This window comes from Talpa europaea (assembly GCF_964194135.1).
Source record: "Talpa europaea genome assembly, chromosome: 10".
NCBI lineage: Eukaryota > Metazoa > Chordata > Mammalia > Eulipotyphla > Talpidae > Talpa > Talpa europaea.
Window position 1 is genome coordinate 95765113 of NC_140077.1, and position 19764 is coordinate 95784876.

Here is a 19764-nt window from a genome sequence, read left to right on the forward strand (position 1 = left end):
GCGGAGACTGTGATACTTCTGGGTCATAAGCCAGAAGGGACTACAGATATAAATATTCAGAGACACTCTTGACTACATGCAGTCATTCATACTACCCAATGTTGACTTTCCTTAATGCTGGCATAGGATACATCAAAGGTCACCAATCCATGTTTCAGTGCTTTGGAATTCTACTCGTCTGCCAAGCAGAAGAAAGGAGGCTTTAATTCCTAGAAACTTCATTTTCATAGTGATTCTTTGTCCTTCTCATCTTTCCTTGTTTTTCATGAATGCTTTGCTTCCCCCAGTACAATCTGATTTTCTTCTCTATTTTATCCAATTAGAGTATTAGGAGACCCTGTTTAGTCAGTCTTCACCTTCAATCGCCAGTGCACCACAGAGTTATTTGAGTATCTTGACTTTTAAGGACATTATAACTGTTCTTTGTGTTTTCTTTTTTCTTGGATGATCAATAAAGTTAATTTGGCTATTTTACTTCTTCTTTTAAACATTGATTTATTTATTTATACAAGCACTGGGTACAGTCAGAAGTGCAGGAGGGTGAGAGAATTCACCAGAGCCAGAGCGGGGAACAGAACAGGCAGACTGACTAAGTACATGCTGAGGGGAGCAGCAGGCGCAGCAGGAGAGGTCTGCGCACCATGTGGGACCCTCGCCGGTGGCTGGGGATCGAACTGGTGCTGCAGAGGCTGCGGGCAGCTTTGCAGCCCAGCGCTCAACCGCTGCGCCACCAGGGAGGCCCTGGCTATTTTACTTTTAAGGATATCATAGAAGCCCTTTTTTTCTAATTTCGTAAGTAATCCCTCCTATTCATAAAAATTTTCAAAACTGTAGAGAAGCAAACAAAGAAAATTTTTAAATAATCTACTTCCTCATTGCTGCAAAAGATTATCATTCAAAGGCCTCCCCTAGTGGTGCAGGCAGTTGAGTGCAGTGCTGTGAAGCTATCAGCAGCCTCTGCAGCACTGGTTCGATTCCGGCTGGCCAGCAAGGGTCCCACATGGAGAGGTAGACCTATCCTGTCGTGCCCGCTGCTCCCCTCAGCAGTGTATTTCATCAGTCTTCCTGTTCTGTTTCCCGTTCTGTCTCTGGTGAATCTTCTCATCCTCCCGTGCACCTGGCCTGTACCCCTTCTTGTATAAATAAATAAATAAATCTTTTAAAAAATGTTAAAAAAAAGGTTATCATTCAAGACAATTCTATATTGGTTATCACTGCTAATATGTCACAGTAATTTGATTCTACATTTTTTTCTATATTGATTCTACATTTTTTTTCCTACCTCAGCATGCTTTTAGGTCAAAGATTTAGACCAACACTTCCCAATCAGAGTGATTTTTCCTTACTGCTTCCCCTTCCCACCTCAGGGGATACTGACATTGGCTGCAGAGGTATTTAGTTACTGCAACTTGAAGAGGGGCACTATTAGCATCTAGTGGGTAGAGACCAGTGATACTCTAAACATTCTACAAGGCACAGGACTGTCCCCTGCTCCCAGCAACAAAGAAACTTCATTTCTAGCCCAAACTATCAAAATTGAGAAACTTTGGTCTAACTAAGGCTAATATATTCTAGGGCTCACCACACCTATTGCATTTTTGGATCTGCTGGTAGTTTCAGTCAATTTTCTGTTTGTCTTTCTCTTGTAGACCAACAAATTATTATTTACACATGGAATTGTTGGCAATTAGTGAGCACACAATAGTGAAAAATTATTTGCTTCATTTATAGTCTCATGTCCCTTTCCAGCTCCTCCTAAAAATTATGTTTTCTCATTTTCTCTTCCTTAAATTAGTTCTGACTCTCTTCCCTCTCTTTCTCTTTTTTACACACACACACACACACACACACACACATTTTTATACACAAATGCTTTGAATGGATCTTCTCTACATTTAATTATGGACTTGGTTATTTATTCTTTGTATTCTTTGAATGCTTTGGTCTTCAAAATGAGTTAACAAAATGTGGTGGAATCTACAGTGAAGGAGATAATAGTTTCTCTGTGAAGACCAAGGGGACAGCAGATGCTCTGGAATTGCTGTGGCCACCTGGGATAATAGGCAAGAAAGAGAAGGCATTGACTCTCTCTCTGCCAGAAAAGTCAATTCCAGGCATAAGGCATGGATCAGAGGTCGCCGCCAGAAACTACATATACCTGTCAAAAGGATTACTTCCCCTTGTCAAAAACCTGGAAAGGACAGAGTCAACAAAAGTCTGTGATCTTGAACAGCCTGAACCATGGTGGGACACCACGCACACTAAAATTTATCTTATGCAGGGCCTCCCTGGTGGTGCAAGGGGTTAAGCACCGCACTGTGAAGCAATCTGCAGCCTCTGCAGCATGAGTTCGATGCCTTGCCAGGAGGCAACCCACATGGCGCAGCAGACCTCTCCTGTCTCGCCCGTTGCACTCCTCAGCAGTGTATTCCAGTCAGTCGACCTGTTCTGTTCGGGCCCCACTCTGTCTCTGATGGATCCTCTCACCCCCTTGTATCTCTGGCCTGTATCCCAGCTCTTGTATTCATAAATAAATAAATCTTTAAAAAATAATAAAAATAAAATTTATCTTATGCAGGCAGCTTCATCCTGAATACAAAGTACTTCTAGATGTTGTATAGCTCTCTGGGTCCCACTGGGTAGATGTTTGAGTCAAGAATAATCTTCTTCTCTCCTATTCCCCATCTCTATTACAAACATCCTGGCTACTAAGGGAAACTCAGATAACAGGTCCTAAAAGGGTAACTCAACTCTTTCAATGAGAATTAGATCTCCAATAAAAATTTACTGAATGGGGCCTCCCTGGTGACTCAAGGGGTTGAGCACAGCGCTGTGAAGCTGTCTGTGGCCTCTGCAGCGCAAGTTCGATCACCGGCCAGGAAGATTCCCACATGGCCTTGTAGACCTCTCCTGGCTCACCCGCTGCTCCCCTCACCAGTATATCTTGGTCTATCTGCCTGTTCTGTTTCCCACTGTGTGTCTGGTGAATCCTCTCACCTCCCACACCTCTGGCCTGTACCCCAGTTCTTAGAATCATAAATAAATACATCTTTTTAAAAATTACTGAATGAATAAAGTTTGATAAGCATTATGACTAATATAATAGTATTTTAGAGACCACAAATCATTTCCACAAACTATATCTTACTTGCTCCTCACAACTTTATAACATATATTGAGTACTTGATTTTACATTAGAATTTGCATTTCATTCTGCCACTTAGTATTTGACTTAAGACAAGTCATTTGGTCTCTTTGTTTTTTCATCTGTAAATTGGAAAAAATTAAAACTCTTTTGTACCTGGTTCTGATAAGAATATGTATTAGAATAACAATATGTATTGAAAAAATTTTGGCAACAACATAGCATGTTACAAATACAAGAAATTATTTTGCAGACAGAGACACAGAAGTTTGAAAAGATTAGCAACAAGTAGGGCACTGAGGGTGAACCCTAAGGTAAACTATGGATTTTGGGTGATTATGACTTGCGGGTGCAGACTCATCACTTGTGACCAGTGTACCTCTCTGTTGGGAGCGGTTAATAGGCAAGGCTCTGCGTGGTGAGGGCAGGAAGTAGGAGGGGAATAATCTTAGTATGTCCTCTTAATTTTGCTGAGACCTTAAAACTACTCTAAAAATTGTTTTAAAAAGTGATACATGACTTTTTAAACATCACACATGTAATAAATTCTAGACCCAAGTTTTTGACTTTAGCATGATACCACATTCAGCCTTCCTTCCCTCATTGCTTTCAGTGATGTCAAGTCCTGGAAATACCATAATTTACATTCCATTGTATGTATTTAACATGCAACAGAAACTTGATAGAGTGATGACCACAAAATTTGCAGTTACTACATGAATACTTTATCTGATTGCATGATGACTAAAATTAATAATGAAATAGAACATAAATGTCTACCAGTTTTATAAGTTAATTCCATAATGAGCAGAAATGTATTATGCCATTGATATGATATAGAATTCTGAAATCAGACAATCTCAAGTTTAAAATCAGGTTCTGTCATTTACTAGTTGTGTGATCTTGAGTACTTCTTTCAGTTCTTTATCTATAAAGTCTTATTTCATAAAATTATGTGTGGTCAAAGACATATTGTAGAAAACGAACAAGCACTGGTCCTAGAATAAATGCTATGCTATAATTTTATGCTAAATTTCTGACCCAATATCTTTTCTCCTGTGTTACTAACCTATTTTAGTATTATAATGGAAATACTTCATATGGTAAGAAAAAAACATTTTCCTAGAGAGCAAGAGGGTAACAACAGAACAAAATCCCTTCCCTCTTTGCAAGGAATAAAACAAATTTTTCAGGAAAGTAGGAGTCAATTTTCTCCTACACAATCCATAATTGAGTAAATGGAGTTCTTTCTACCAGTCTTTTTTACTATGGGCAATGTCAGTGACAACATTCTCTGATTAAAAACACTCTAGCCACAGAAACAGAAAAGATTAGTCTTGTTCAAAAACCAAGAGACAAATGAAACTACTAAACACAGAAATAATTAATGGGCATCTCTGAGTCAACCAGAATATTTTTGGGAAAGAAGGAATGATATTTTTAACTACGGGGGCTGGGAGGGTTGAAAAAGGGAGTCTAACCTGACCTTCAGAAATTGAGGACCTTCTCCTTAATTTCTTTTTGTCACTGACCCCCAAGGGCGTCCACCTCTAAGTCTTCAGGGCAAGGGCTATTTTCTTGTTAAAAATCCATCTGGAAAAAAGTGCTTTGTTGTTGGATCACGTCTTGCCTGTCACAGTGTGAGGGCTTGTTTTCATGACAGAGCTCAAAAAACACCTGAAAGACAGTGCTTTTTGAAAGAGCTGATATCTCAAGTCATCAAACTGGAAGCTCATTCCTCTACTGATCTCTGCACGTCGTGAAAATCAAGTCAGCGAATGACGCAACATAAACTTTTCCAAACACTTTTTCTCATTACTGTCCCTGTAGTGGAACTTCATTCCTTCCTAACCTGACCTTCTCGTTCAAAGCCTCCGATCAATACCCCAGCTAAGTGCCATCTCTCTGGAATTGAGATGACTGTTGAAACTTCAAAGATTGACATTTTTGAGCACCTGGATGATAAGCCCCTGGAGAAGTAAGACAGAAATAATAGAGTCTCCTCCTCTGTGTACTGAAACCTGCAGCGTTCAGGAGACAGATACACAATGATTTAAAATGAATCACAATTTAGTCCTTTGGACCAAGTTGTTTAAGTGCCAAACCAAATATACCCTTCTTGCTGTGATGCCCTTGTTCACTCTCCATGCTTTTCAGCCTCATGTGCTTTCATAACCAAAAATAGGTGATCCTAGTTGTGGTTGTGATTTCTCATTTTCAAGATAGAAAATCTTCAATGACAGACAAAACATTTTTGGAGATTCTCTAAAGTTTATGTCACCTAAGACCCGCAGGGAATGTTTCTACTTCAGGATGAAAAAATAGGGCAGGTCCCAAGAAATTCCAGTTGTGTGAGAATTTAGGAAGTCTCCTTGCAGAAGAAGTGATGAGATTTACAAGTCAAATAAACACAAGTGACAGAAGCAATTCTCTCCTGGGACACCTAGCGCGTGGAGTATTTTGTTTCAGAGGCAAGGAGAGCAGCTCTCTCTTCTCTGCACAAGATACGAACCTGGGAAAATTGACCATGCAGTAGGAGCATGTCCTTCCTGAAGGGAACAGCTGCATATTTACATACAACCAGCCAGGACAGTAAAGGGAAGGGATAATCAAAGAGCAATAATCTCAAGGAGCAAGATAGAGTCGAGGCAAAAAGAAAATGCAGCGAGGCCACATGGAGGCTTTGAGGCAGGGCCCAGTCTCAACAGGTAAGTTCATTTAAGATTAAATAAGGAATGAGATCAGTACAACTTCTGCACTGGCAAAAGGCAACTCTCCTGCCCACCTTTGACAGGGCAGTTTTCTCTCTTTCTGCTTTTCCTAATAAACCTGTCCTTTTAAAATGTGAAAAAAATTACAATAAATCAGCAAAGATAGTGTCTGTTGGTTGGTGAATAAATACAGGAAACGTGGTGGGTGTGTATAATATATATAATGTTACAAAATATATGATATTATATAATACTATTATACGTAATTATCATATATAAATAATATTCCATTGTATATCAATATTTGCAAATATATATCTATATAATATCCATTGAAAAAAGGTATTTCTCTGTAAGGGCATCTCTGTCACTGTGCCAGAAAGACCTAATTTCCTTATTTAATTTTCAGTGGAGAAGGCAAAACTTAAATCTGCATACCTTTGTTTCCTGTGCCTTGCTTGCTGTGCTCCCTAACTGACATGCACCTTTCACTGTCTCCAAGCTCCTTAGGGTAGCCAGTTGAGCTACTTAAGATAGCATCTTAAGTAGCATCTGAAGTTATTTGGTAAGTTACTCAATTTTAATGGGTCCCTCCCATGTGCCCGGGAGGTATACATGTTATTATTAAACTTTTCATTAGTTATCTTTGTCAATCTGTCTGATGCTTGTTTGACTATTTTCCAGTCGAGGAGAAACAAGATGATGATTTCCTTTTATATTCTGATACCAGTGGATTCACAGCTTAGTCTCACCCATCTTAAATATGCTCAAAACACTCACATTAGCCTCCAGTTGTGCAAAATCATCTAACACAAAAAACAATCATCTATTAATTCATAATAAAATGTTGAATATTTCATGTAATGTTGAGTACATTTCTGAAAGTGAAATAGACATGGTGAAATGCAAAAGCACTGTTGGCACCCAGAACACTGTAGGACACTGGTTCATGTAGTGGCCATGTGATGATAGGAGCTGCTGCTGGCTGCCACTGCCCACGCCACAAAAGGGCATCCCACTGCGTGTCACTAGCTAAGGAAAAGACTAAAAATCAAAAATCAAAGTAAGATTGCTAATGAATGCAGTTTTGCACTATCTTAAAGTCAAACAATCCTAAGTCAAGCTGTCTGGCAATATGGCGGAGAGTAAAGCAGTCAGGCTCACCTTCTTCACATACTCACACCATTTCACAAGAGAGAGCCAAAAACCCATGAAAGATAAACGGACCGGGCCTCCCCGGTGGTGCAGCGGTTGAGCGCCGGGTTACGAAGCTGCCCACAGCCTCTGCAGCGCCGGTTCGATCCCCGGCTGCTCCCCGGCCACCGGAGGAGGGTCCCACATGGTGCGCAGACCTCTCCTGCCGCCCGCTGCTCCCCTCAGCAGTGTGCTTCGGTCCTTCTGCCTGCTCTGCTCCCCGCTCTGGCCCTGGTGAATTCTCTCACCCTCCCGCGCTTCTGACTGTGCTCGTATAAATAAATAAATAAATCTTTAAAAAAAAAAAAAAGATAAACTGACCACTATCGCACACCAGGAGCAGTGGTGTGGCAGAAAGGGGTAGGAAAAACTGTAATTCGACTGTATTAGAGAAATAATGGGCATCACAAATGGAGAGATGTAAAGGGCCCCTCTGGGGTTGTCAATTCAAGAGCATATGCCGCATAAGGGACTTTAAACTCTGGGAACTACAATGAGAAGGGAAGGCACAGTGAGTGCACAGGCCAGAGGGTGAACTGCTGGAGAACTAGAGGACTAAAGGTGGAGGGTGATGATTACTGGCTTGATGATTACTGTCTGGAGGGTCCCAAAGTAGAACCACAGGAATCCAAAGGAGAAGAGTGAACCAGACTGATGACCTGTGTCTCCTCACAAATGAGGCAGTTATCTGTAGCCTGAGGCTTGAATATTCGAAACATCCCCCTAACACCCATCAGGACCAAAGCCCAGACAAGTGAACACTCTCACTAACCAGAACTCAAGCGTCTGGGTCTTAATAACAGGAGCAAGCATCCAGGGTAAGTCTCCTTACTCTAAAAGTGAAGAGAATAATTCCCAGATTGTGGGAACTTGTGTGATACAGAAAAAAATCTCAGGGTACCTAACACTTTCTCCTAACAATCTGGTTGCTCCCACATTGCTCACAGCATGCAGAGTATAACTGTCTTAAAAGAATCTCACACCTCTGGTGGAATCCTCTTCTCAGCATTTAGCATAAGTACATCTACTTAGGCAATCCCTAGAGATGTCCTTGAATGTTTAACTGGAATATCACAATCTACATAAACCAGCTTTCATCAAATAGATGTATATAGAGCATCCTAAAATTAGAACACTCATTTTTTTAAGATTATGCACACTGGAAATAGAATTTCTTTTAAGATGACTGCAAATATTCTCAACTCTTAATATATAATAGCTTTATTAAGGAAACCATGCCATTTTATGTTGCTGTCTTGCAACTTTGAAGTCAGTGCCACCTTGTCCTCCAAATATGTCTCAATGGCTATGACAAAATAATTTCTCTAATTTCTTTCCAAATATAATAGTATGTAATTAAAGATACATGGCATTAAAGATACATATCTTTAATCTGCCATGTATCTATTTGATGAAAGCTGGTTAGGTAATAAGTGCTCTTTCAGAGTGACTAGATGAAGTTAAAATGAACAGGAAAGATTGTAAACCAGTAAAGTATGGAGATATCTAGGTGAAAGGAACGATCTGTTTGGTAAGAAGATATTCTGCTATACCTTTATTTCTTTGTTGCATATGATTCTAGAAGGCTGTAAAAGGTTTTCCTCTGAATTTTTAGACAATATATTGAAATGATTTTCCAATCTCACCAAAAAAATACATATTCCAACTCAGAGCAAATAAAAAAGGCTAAAAAGAAAACTAAACACATATGCAGAGAAAGAGAGAAAAAACTGCTGACCTAGGAGCCGAGGAACTACCTGCAGAATTTCTGATTCATGCTGTACTTCACCATTTTGAAAACTAGAAGAAATCATACTAGAGCATACAAAGTTGTGCAAGTGCAATTTTATTGCACCTTCATTTGTTTTACCACCAAAGCCAAGAGCAAGGAGACCATAAACCTCTTCATTCAACCCTGATCTCTGGGAGGGTGTGTAAATGAAACTATAAAAAATGCACTAAACCTGACACTTGGCAGCCTGTCAAGGTATCTCCATTTCTGAAATTAAATGGCACGGCCTCTCCAAGAATGGGAGATGAGGGGACAATTGAGAGGCTGCTGCATTCTTCCTGCAACTATAAGCCAGATGGTTTTAAAAGTCAAATGCTCCACACATGAGTAAGTCACTGCTCTAAATGAATTACTGTGAGATATGTAAAATGGAACCTGAGTTATCCCCACCATTTGGGATATGAACAATTGCTCCATCAATCTGAGAGTAAAATACTTACCAGCTCATTCAACATTTTACCTAAAGAAAAACCAGGAGGAAAAGGCCCTAAATAGCATTTTTAGAAAAAGCATAATGCAGTCCTTAGCATGCATGGGGAATATAAAATTCCAAATCAGGTGTGAAAAAGTCTTTCCATTCAAAGGGGTTGGGGGCCAATAGACCAATAACTGGTATGTATAAAATTAATTGCTCCTAATAAAGGGAAAGCTACAGAAGCAACACAGCTTTAATAAAATACAGATTCTAGAACTAAAAAAAAATAGTGAAGATAAGGGGCCTATGAAATCCAGGCAGTACTGAACATCTGATTAAAAGATTCTGACGGTTACCACTGCCACACCTTCTGTCCTCCAGTCTCATTCATTTCTCCCGCAACTCCTGCTGTAGAAAATCCTGAGCTGCCCAAGCCCTTATAGCCCTGTGGGGAACAAGGAGCAGTGGCCATTTTGGTGTCACTTTTAGAAATGTGTCATAGTTGAAAATATCAAGGGACCAAAAGATACAGTTTTTATTATCCATATTTATCTGTAGTAGCGAGCACTCTCCAGAAAAGGAGAACCCACATGATGTAAACCAATATATAAAAGAAGATTCGTTTATAGGAATCGGTTCACAGGACTATAAAGGCTCTAAGGTAGACCACAGTATGCTGTCTGCAAGCTGGAGAGCCAGGGAAGCTGGTGTAATAATTCAGCCCCAGTCAGAAATCTAAAAACCAGGAAACTGAGCATGTAACTCCCAGTCCAAGGATGAAGGCCTGAGAACCATAAGCTCTGATGTCCAAGGGCAGGAAACAGATGTGTAACTCTATGAGAGACAGAAAATTTGCCCCTTCCTTCACCTTTTTTGTTTTCAATGGATGGGGGTGATGTCCCCAACCCAACACTGCTGAAGGGGGCCTTCTTTACTATAGTTCTACTAAGTATTGCACATTCAAATCTTTTCTGGAGGTATCTTCATAGACCCACCCAGAAATAAGAGCAAGAATCTAGAAGAAGTGGAAGAAACCCTAAGTTGCTTCCAACTCCTAGACCTGCCTGACATCTTACTGCAATTTTAGGACAATTGCCAGTAAGAAATATCTGGTTCCTTCCAGAACAAAACTCATCACCACCTCCAATGTAGATCTATGCCCTTATGGCTTCAAAAATCAGTCACAAAGTAATATGACTTGGGAACATTTTTCTGGATGGAAATTATGGGTTTGTTTTATCTCATTCATGATCTATTATTTATATTCCATTAACTACATTTTTGTTAAACATGTCCCTGAAGGTATGAGAGCTGGCTTTTCATACCACCCATTAGCTTTGCAGAAGTCCATTTAGTGTCTGTTATGAATAAACCCCCTCTGGGGTGCTGAGGAATGGAGGTGGAGAACTATATGACAACTGTCCCTGCCCTCAATGCATAAATCATTTGCTTGGGATGGAAAACTTTTACATGGAAATACATGATATTAAAGGAATACAGTGTGGTGGGAAGTAAAGGAAAGAATGGACAAAAACTAACCTTGCAAAGATGGAAAATCAATTTCTGAATACTTTTTACAAAGGCCTTCTAAAGTTAATAGCATCTAGAAAGCCCTTTGTCTCATTTTTGGTTTTTGATAGATCAGAAAGAAACCAAAAGGCCTGATTCTATTCCCTTTTCCTCCTTTTTCTCTTTGGAGGTCATGTAGGGATAGGTAATGGGAAGGAGTAAAGACAAGAAGCGATTAAAAAATAACCTTTGTAAAAATGCCTTGGGCTGCAGTATGTGAACCAGTTCATGCCCTTTCTTTAACCAAATTTGACTTTAATATGCAGAGTGAAAATTATCCTTTGACTTGCTCTTAGAGTAAATGCCATCTGATCATTACTGAAGGAAAACAAAACAGTGAATTCCTTCAGGATGCTTAAAGGATTTTCCCCTCATTTTTCTAGTCTCCCATCCTACTCTTTCCTGACTCTTTAGATTAAAACTAAATAAATATACTCTGAAGGTAATAGATTTTACAAAACTATTCCACTTCAAATATTTGCACATCTATAGTGGAAATATGCAGTTTTCCATTCACATGTCTTGATTGGCTTTAATACATCAAAGCATAGGGTAAATATAAGACCTAGAAAGCCCCACCATTTTAAGGATGAATTTTCCTATCTCCTCCATAAAGTCATCATGCTAAACTGGATCCTTATTGACTGAATCTTTCCATACATGAAACACTAACAGTGCTTGGCACGTTATTTCACAAAATAGAGCCCTGGGCAGTAGCTACCCTTGTTTTAATTATTGTTTGTGTAATATCATGCCTCCCCACCTAGAATAGAACCTACTCAAAGGTTCAATAACTTCCACTTATTTTGTGTTCTTCCCAGTACATGGAACATAACAGGGTGCTATGATAACAACTAACCATATTTAATTGATTGGCTGATTGAAATATTTCCTGAAAAGTGTTTTTTTTTTCCAATCAAATTAACATCTTGGAAGTTTACTTATCCTTTAAAAAAACATGCAAAGGATATAAAATAGATATTTTATCATAATGGATTTGATCTTTTCTTAGCTCATCACATCATCTGCATACATTTTTTTAGCCATACAGGTTAGTCCTACTATCCAAAACTACAGTGTTCCTGAGAAACTTCATAGGCTGGTGTGATGTACAGAGATGAAATTACCAATAATTTATAAAGAAAATTTTTTGAACATTTCCAGACCCAAAAAATAACCCAGAGAGCACATCGAATAACACATAAAACTTTAAAGAACACTAGCATAGAGTGTAAGCAGGAATGATATGGTAAATACACAGCTTGCATAAAATATTTTTTGGAGAAGCAGTTTTACACTCTGTGTGCACTGCCTCTGGGACTGCTGTTGCAAAATAAATGCTGAACACTATTTTCCTTTTTCTTCTTTGGTCATAATAGCAAAAATCCCTTTGGTTTTCTTTGAATACCAAAAAAAGATTCCAGTGTAGGTCTTTTGTCAAAGCAAAGTTGTATGACCCACTTTCTCAAAGCTGGGATAACTGTGTTACCATTCTTCTACATCTACTTGCCTCTCTCTTTCTAAATATTTCATGATTTATCAATTCACACTTCATTTGGGGGGAAGAGAGATTATTCAAAGACTGTTTCTTCCCAAATCTTCGTCTTAACGAACTTGTCTATGTTGTAGACTATTTGGATGACTATTTCAAAATACTGACCTAAGATATTTGTCTATTGATATGGCAGCTAAATCACCTTGTCTAGGCTGTAAAAAAACAAAGAAATAGTCACCTCAGTGATTCAGGAGATTTGTATATTATACATGACCCTTATTCTAATAATTAGAGAAATGTTGAATTACTATAATTCAGGCTGTCCATCTAAGAGATGAGGAGAATATTAATAGTCTTACCTCTATAGAAAGAGGTGACTCCTCGCATATGAAAGCTTATTAGACCAGGAATTTGATGTACTTTGCTATAAAATGAGACATTAAAAGGGATATGCACCAAAAAGGCCATTCTGGGTAATTATTTCTATTCATCTCCATTACTTTGAGAGCAATCACAAATTAACTGACCAAGGAAACTTACCAAACAAATCTCTGTCCCCAAAAGCTGTATTATCTTAATTTTACCTTCGCCTCTATGTGCTAAAACCATACATAATAGACTATTTCCATCAAAGTGAGTGCCAAATTACAAATCTCTCCTCTTGTTGTCATCTGGGAGATGGCTTCTGTTCAGCCTCCAATTAGCTATGTGGAAGAGGAGGATGTTTTATGACTATCTAGTCAATAAAAAGTCAAGAGACACATCATTTCTGAATGTTGTTGGGTTGATAGTTTTGCCCCTAACTCTGTTCTACCTTGAAAAAAGCAAATATCCTAAAATGGCACCAACACCCCTGGGAGCCACTAATCTGCCAAGAAAGTCAGCATGACCTAATATAAAGACTCAAGCCTGGGACCAACAAAACCTGGGCTCACGTTGGGAATTTCAACGTGAGGGAGTGTGAATTTGAACTTGCCTCCTCACATCCTAGCTAGATGTTTCCAGGGATAATTCTTTGAATGTGGCCTTGAGATACCATTAAAACATACAATGCTACTGCTGGGAGAAGATCCCGGGTCCAATTCTAACCCACTTGCTTTAAATTTCTTTTAAAGCATCATAAACAAGAATAGTCATAACTTAGGCCAGAACACCTCCATGCTGCCTTCTCCCCCTGGCCTCTCAAAATCTGCAAAACCTGGTCACTTTGGTTTGGCCCAGAAGGAGTTTTGTAGAAAGAAGTATACTAGAAAATACAGGGATCTTGATGTTTGGGAGACTTGGGTTTGATTCCTAACTTTAGAGTATATATTTATCTTTATTTTCAATTACAAAATATAAGACTTTTTATCACTTGTTTCTTACAATCTTGAAAACAATTAAAAGTAAGATGATGATTCAGGAAAATACCATTTCTCTTCAATTTGCTGTAACTGAAGGTAATCTGACTTTGAATGGCCAGAACAACTGCTTGCTTCCAAAAGCTAATTTACATAAATCTAGGGGTTTGAAGTTTGCCCTCGGACAGCAAAGATGTTGGCCAGGGCCTGTGGGAATATCAAAGTATGAGACAAGGTTATTAAATGAGAAAAGGTCAGAAAATTCTCTGGATGGCTGCAAAATGTTTCAGCAACAAACTCCTGTTTTTGACAAGTTTCTCTTCTGTCATCCACTCCCACTCCTGCATACAAATGTAGGTGATTACCTACTTTGTGTGATAATAAAAGAATCAGAAAACAGCATGAAAAAGATATTGTGGGCTTGGGAGCTAATGAAATCTTTGAGAAAACTTGTCCCAGAGTCCATTGTGATTTAATCACTACCTTCCCAGCAGACCTATAAAACCTGCTCTGATATCATGTTATCAAATGTTTTCTGTCTTCATTAAGTTAGTTCAACAATGGCTTGGTTCTCTTAACCATAAAACCCCACTTCTCAGGGTTGTTAGGAGAATTTTAATGAGATCATGTGTGAAAAAGTAATTACCAGAACTTAAATCATATTACTTGGTCAATGATTTCTTCCAGAAGTTAAACTCTAAATAGAGTCTTGCTCTTTAGAGTTAGTCATTAGTCTTTAGAACACACTTTAATTTATAATGGATGTTAATAGTTTGTTTTAAATGCAGATGTTATCTATGATGTTTTGAGTTTATGGACATTCTGACATTTACACTGATTTTACCCATAAAAGCAATAGAAATGGGCATAATATGGGGGAAGACTGACCCCACAGGATCATTTCTTGTTCCTATTTGTTTTTCTTGCCTTTTTCCTGTCATTTTGTAAACTTGCTTCATGTGATGAATTTGATGATCTGCTTGTATGAGCAGAAAATCCAGCATCACATTTCACTTTAAGTCAGTTGGCAGGTGGCTGAGAGACCCCTAAGTACCATAAAGAGAAAGTTTTTATTAAGTAATGTCAACATTCAGACTGATAGCCCCAGCGTTTCTGACTCGAAACACGTGGGTAGGGCCTGAAAGTTAGAATTTCTAATAGGTGTTGAGGTAACAGTGATGCCAATGATATGAGAACCTCACTTTGGATAACTGTTCTACAGTTTTGTAAGGGATAATGACACCAGTCGCAGCTGACTCCATTAGCCCCACATATTTTAAGCTCAATTTCCTGCCTTCTGTTTCATCAGCCTCCCAATGAAACATGTCTGCAACCCTTTTCCAGCTTCTACAAAGTTGCTGAAATCTCTTTTCTGCTAAGGTCTATTGCCTAAACCCTATGTTAGGGGTCATATTTTGTTTCATTTTGTCTTTCTTTGCTTGTTTGCTCTAGCTCTTCACTACCACTGTAGTAGCTTTTGGAGAAAGAGACAACATAAACTTACTCGGTCAACCTGGGTTGCTGAGCCAAAGTCATGCTCTTATATTTCAATGCATCCATCCATTCTTAGCACCTACATGTCTATTTTTAGCTGGTTCTTTCACTACTGATCATAACGTCACTTTAAATTAGAAAAAAATAATTCTATTGATAGTTACAGAATTTCAGTTTTCTGTCAGTGTATCCTGGAGGAATGTAGAGAATAGAAGGTATTTTTTTAGTAATTCAAAAACAAAATGTGGCACAGGTAGGCTACCTGTGCATCAAAACAAATTTCTCTTCCTGTGGGATACCCAGAAAGTCGATGTGTTATTAGACATGGTGACACTGTGAATGGAAATGATGGACATCACCTCTACGCCAATGTGGTGAATAAGTAGACAGCCATTCCTTCCCCTGTCTTTCCCCCATCTGCTAGCCTAAAGGCTGGCAAAGCTCTAAAGGATGGCAAAGCTGCAGGGGAAAGGCAACTTGGTCCTTGAGCAACTGACCCCAAAGAAGGGCAATTGACCAGGGAACAACTTCACTGGACTGCTATGTTCTGAAATCTTAGGATTCATATTACAGCAAGCTACTTTATCATAATTAATAAAGTAAATGACTAAAGAAGGTCCAGCTTGTGTCTTGAACTTCTGTTTTATGAAAGCCACAGATCCACTAGGAATTTTGCCACAACAATGCATTAGATCATTATTAGTTGATGTATTGCTTGAATTTGGTCATATAAATCTAAGGAAAATGCTCTTTTTTCATCTCCACTTTAATAAGAGTTAATTTTCAGTTATAAACGAGTTGAAAGAGATAACAAGCATCCCATTCTTTCCAAAAATTAAAATATTATCCAATTGTCACAGAATAATTGTTCTTAGGAGCAAAGGATAGATTCAAACAATTCTAAATGTCTCTTTATGGTCAGTTAATTGAACTTGTAAATTTCAGATTCTTCCCTAACAGGTGTCAAGACTCAAGGCTCAATGAAATCAATGTTACTGGATATCTTAAATTAGCTTTCTCAGCTCAATTCAAAAGTTCATGCTACTACATTGTTGTAGGAAGCCTGATTTTTGTATTATTCAATTTTTGAACATGAGAAGATTTAATTAAACATCATCAGTGCTTTTAGCCTTTGGTAGCTCTGAGGTTGCAACAGTGCTATGTCATAGCTATCTAAGATAATTAAGGACCCTGAATGAGACTAATCAGCCATAATTCCACTTTGGTAATTGAAACACTGGCTTCATTCCACATACCTAGACTGGCCTCTCAGAAGTGAGTTTTTATGTCCTCTCATCCTAAGCTTCAAGATTAAGATCTGCCTACAAAGACATAAGAAAAGAGAAAAAGAATTTTAAGAGCATTTCAATTCTAGGAGAGATGTGGCATACAACGTGCCATTTATAAAATCTCAGATTTCTTCATTTACCTAATACACATGTATTAAACACATATTCTATGCCATATTCTGGAAGGTGGCCTTGGGGTGAGGGTGAGGAATTTACCTTTTTGCTTGCAGAAAATTCAATATCAGCCTTATGTTTATATGACAAGCTTTTTTTTAATTTCCTGTGCAATGAAAGCTAAAGTATATATGCATTAAATCTGCACAAGGAGTATTTACAAAATCTCCATAGAAGTTCAAGCGGTCAGACTAGATCTAGTGGTGATTATTTTCATAGGAAGTGGAATGGTTCTCAGTGGAAAGGAATTTAAAATGCAGTGAGCAAAGAACTACTTTAACACAAATGTGATGGAAAAAGTATTTACCTTACTTAATAAAAATTGAGGGCTTTATTAATAGCCACATGCAGAATACAATTAATGAACTATCACAAATCATTAGCATCATGGCAGACAAGCAGATCTGGAAGAACTTTCATTTGGTGAATTTGTTGCTCAGTTGATGTTGCTGTTCAACTCAAAATGGTTTAAGACAGGGCATCCCTGCTGGTCAAGGGGTTAAGTCTCAGAGCTAGCACCTCTATGGCCTGAGTTCAATCCCTGGTCAGGGAGCTAACCCACATGGAGCAGCAGACCACTCATGTCTCGCCTGCTGCTCCCCATAGCAGTGTATTTCAGTAAATCTGCCTGTTCTGCTCCCCATTCTGTCTCTGGTGAATCCACTAACCCCCCACACCTCTGGCCTGCACCCCAGTTCTTCTATGTAAAAAAACAGTCTTAAGACTGCTTATTGGTAAAGTCTGACTCTACACTGAGCCACAGCAATTGTTCATTAGTCTCTCTCGATTGGCTATTTACTGAATATCTAAGCATCTACTCTGTACAACTATTCTCTTCATTGAAATAAGATTTAATAGGTATAGTCCTTGTCCTCAAAATTAAATGGAGAACTTAAAAAGTGACATGAAAAACTGACAGCAACAGCTAACTAATGACACTCAAATGATACAATCAAATGCTACTGAAGTCCAGAGAAGGCAGAGATCATTTCCAGTTTCAATTTTCTCAAGACTTCTCTTGCAAAGATGAAATTTCAGTTGAGCCTCAAAGACAGATGGGATTTCAAGAGGCAGTGAGGGGCAGGAAGTGTATTTCAGGGCATCAAAATATGTCCACTGAAAAATGAGAAAGCCCAAAGCAGTTTGAGAGTCAATGTGAGGTCAAAGTGAACTGAGTGTGTGATTCAAGAATAGGAAAGGATAGAAAAGTAGCATAGAACACTCTCAATTCCAGACTAATTTGGACAGGTCATGGAACATCCTGTAACATCAAGCAACATGACTTTGGGCAATTATTTAATACCTCAGAGCCTCCCTTTTCCAATTTTTTTTAAAAAATGGAAACAACAGACTTAAATCACTGGTGTGTGATTTACTGACTTTGAAGGTGAAATAAAGTAGCTTTTGTAAAATCGCCAAGAAAGTGATGCTTCAACATGTTACAGCTCCTTCCTATAACTAGGGATTCATTGTAAAGTAATGGTTTGGTATACACATTTTCTGGTTCAATTTATGATCTGGTATCACTAGTTAAAAGGCATGTCAAGGACCAGTCAGCTTCTTTTGGAAGTTAAAGATAAACATAAGGAATAATGTATCAAACTAAATACTAACAAATTTAGAAGGTTTAAGCAGCTGAAAGCACAATTTCTCATCTCTCTCAAAAGAGGTGGGAAAGACGATTCAATTCCATTTAATATCCAAAGCTTATGGATAAGAATTATATAATACAACAGAAATCACACTCATAGAAAGTTAGAAAAGCAGTTTGTCAATTAGCTGCATAACCTGCTGGATTTCAATTTTCTCATCAATAAAATGAAATGAATAAATCTGTCCTACCTAGATGTCACGATTCCTATGAAAACTAAAATATGATCACATATGTGCAAATACCTTGGAAACCCCACCTGGTACATGGAGTCATAACATAGGATACAGAAGATTCACTCAGTGTCATTTTATACAGCCGGTGTTAGACTCGGCCTCTTCACACTCTCTCTCCAACAGTTCAAGCAGACATGCTGTTTCTAATACTTTCTTGTATTTCATTGCGGCTTCAGACATTATGTCTTTCCAATAGGCACTGAATCTCTTTCACATAGCTTCTTTTTCATTAAAATTGTTCAACATTTTCAATAGACTGTAGGCTATCATCTGTAGGCATGTCTCGCCATTGAGACTGCATAGGAAGTGGGGTGATATAATGGGCAATTGGAGGCCATAGATTTGGGGAGCATGATTTTTGAGCTCTGATATATTGGCATTGACCAGCTATGTGAGTCGGAACAATTCAAAGTCTCTGAAGACTTCTGTAAAAAGTGAGAAAGTGTATTTCTTACAGGCTGTAAAATCTAGCACCTAATAAGTGCTGAATGTTCCATTCCTTCCCTTATTCTGAGTATATAAAGTGAGAATTCAGTTCTGCTTTCAATTGCAAAAAGGTCAAGTCTGCTGCAAATAATGTTATCTACCAGAGTGTTAGGATGATGATAAGGTAGGTAGAGAGAGAAGAGGGGAGAAAATGAAGACAGAGAGGAGAAAAACAGAGCTCACAACAGAATAACGTGGAATTAGACTATCTCGTTCAGGATCTGAACCCTGTACACTTTTTTATATTATCTCAGTGCTATGTTTGCTTCCTATTATCCAATCCAAAGTCAAGTGGATATAAAACTCAGAACTCACAGCTGTTGCTAACATTATTATATCACTTTTTTATTTTTATCTCACTAACCGTGCCTAAGTTAGATGAAATAAATGCATCAGAAGTCTAAGTAGATGTCTTTGCTGAATTTTGCACTGAATTTATAAATAGCTTAAGCATGAATTTCAATAAGGTTCCATGTACTTTCGCCCTTCTTTGCTGTTATGGAATTGAGGTTAACTTATCTAATGAATAATGAGGTAATGTCAGGAGAAAGCACTCTGCCTTTTAGATGATTAAAGTAAAATATCTGGCTCATCCTCATAAAAATGATAAAATTTTGGCAAATATAAAAGTTAAAATGGTTTACATGATGAATGTCTTTGCCAAGAGCACTAGTTAAATTCTCTGCCAACCAAGCTTTAACCAAATATTGCCTTATCATCATTATTAAAACATTTTGTCATAATATTCATCCATATTATATGTATAGCATATA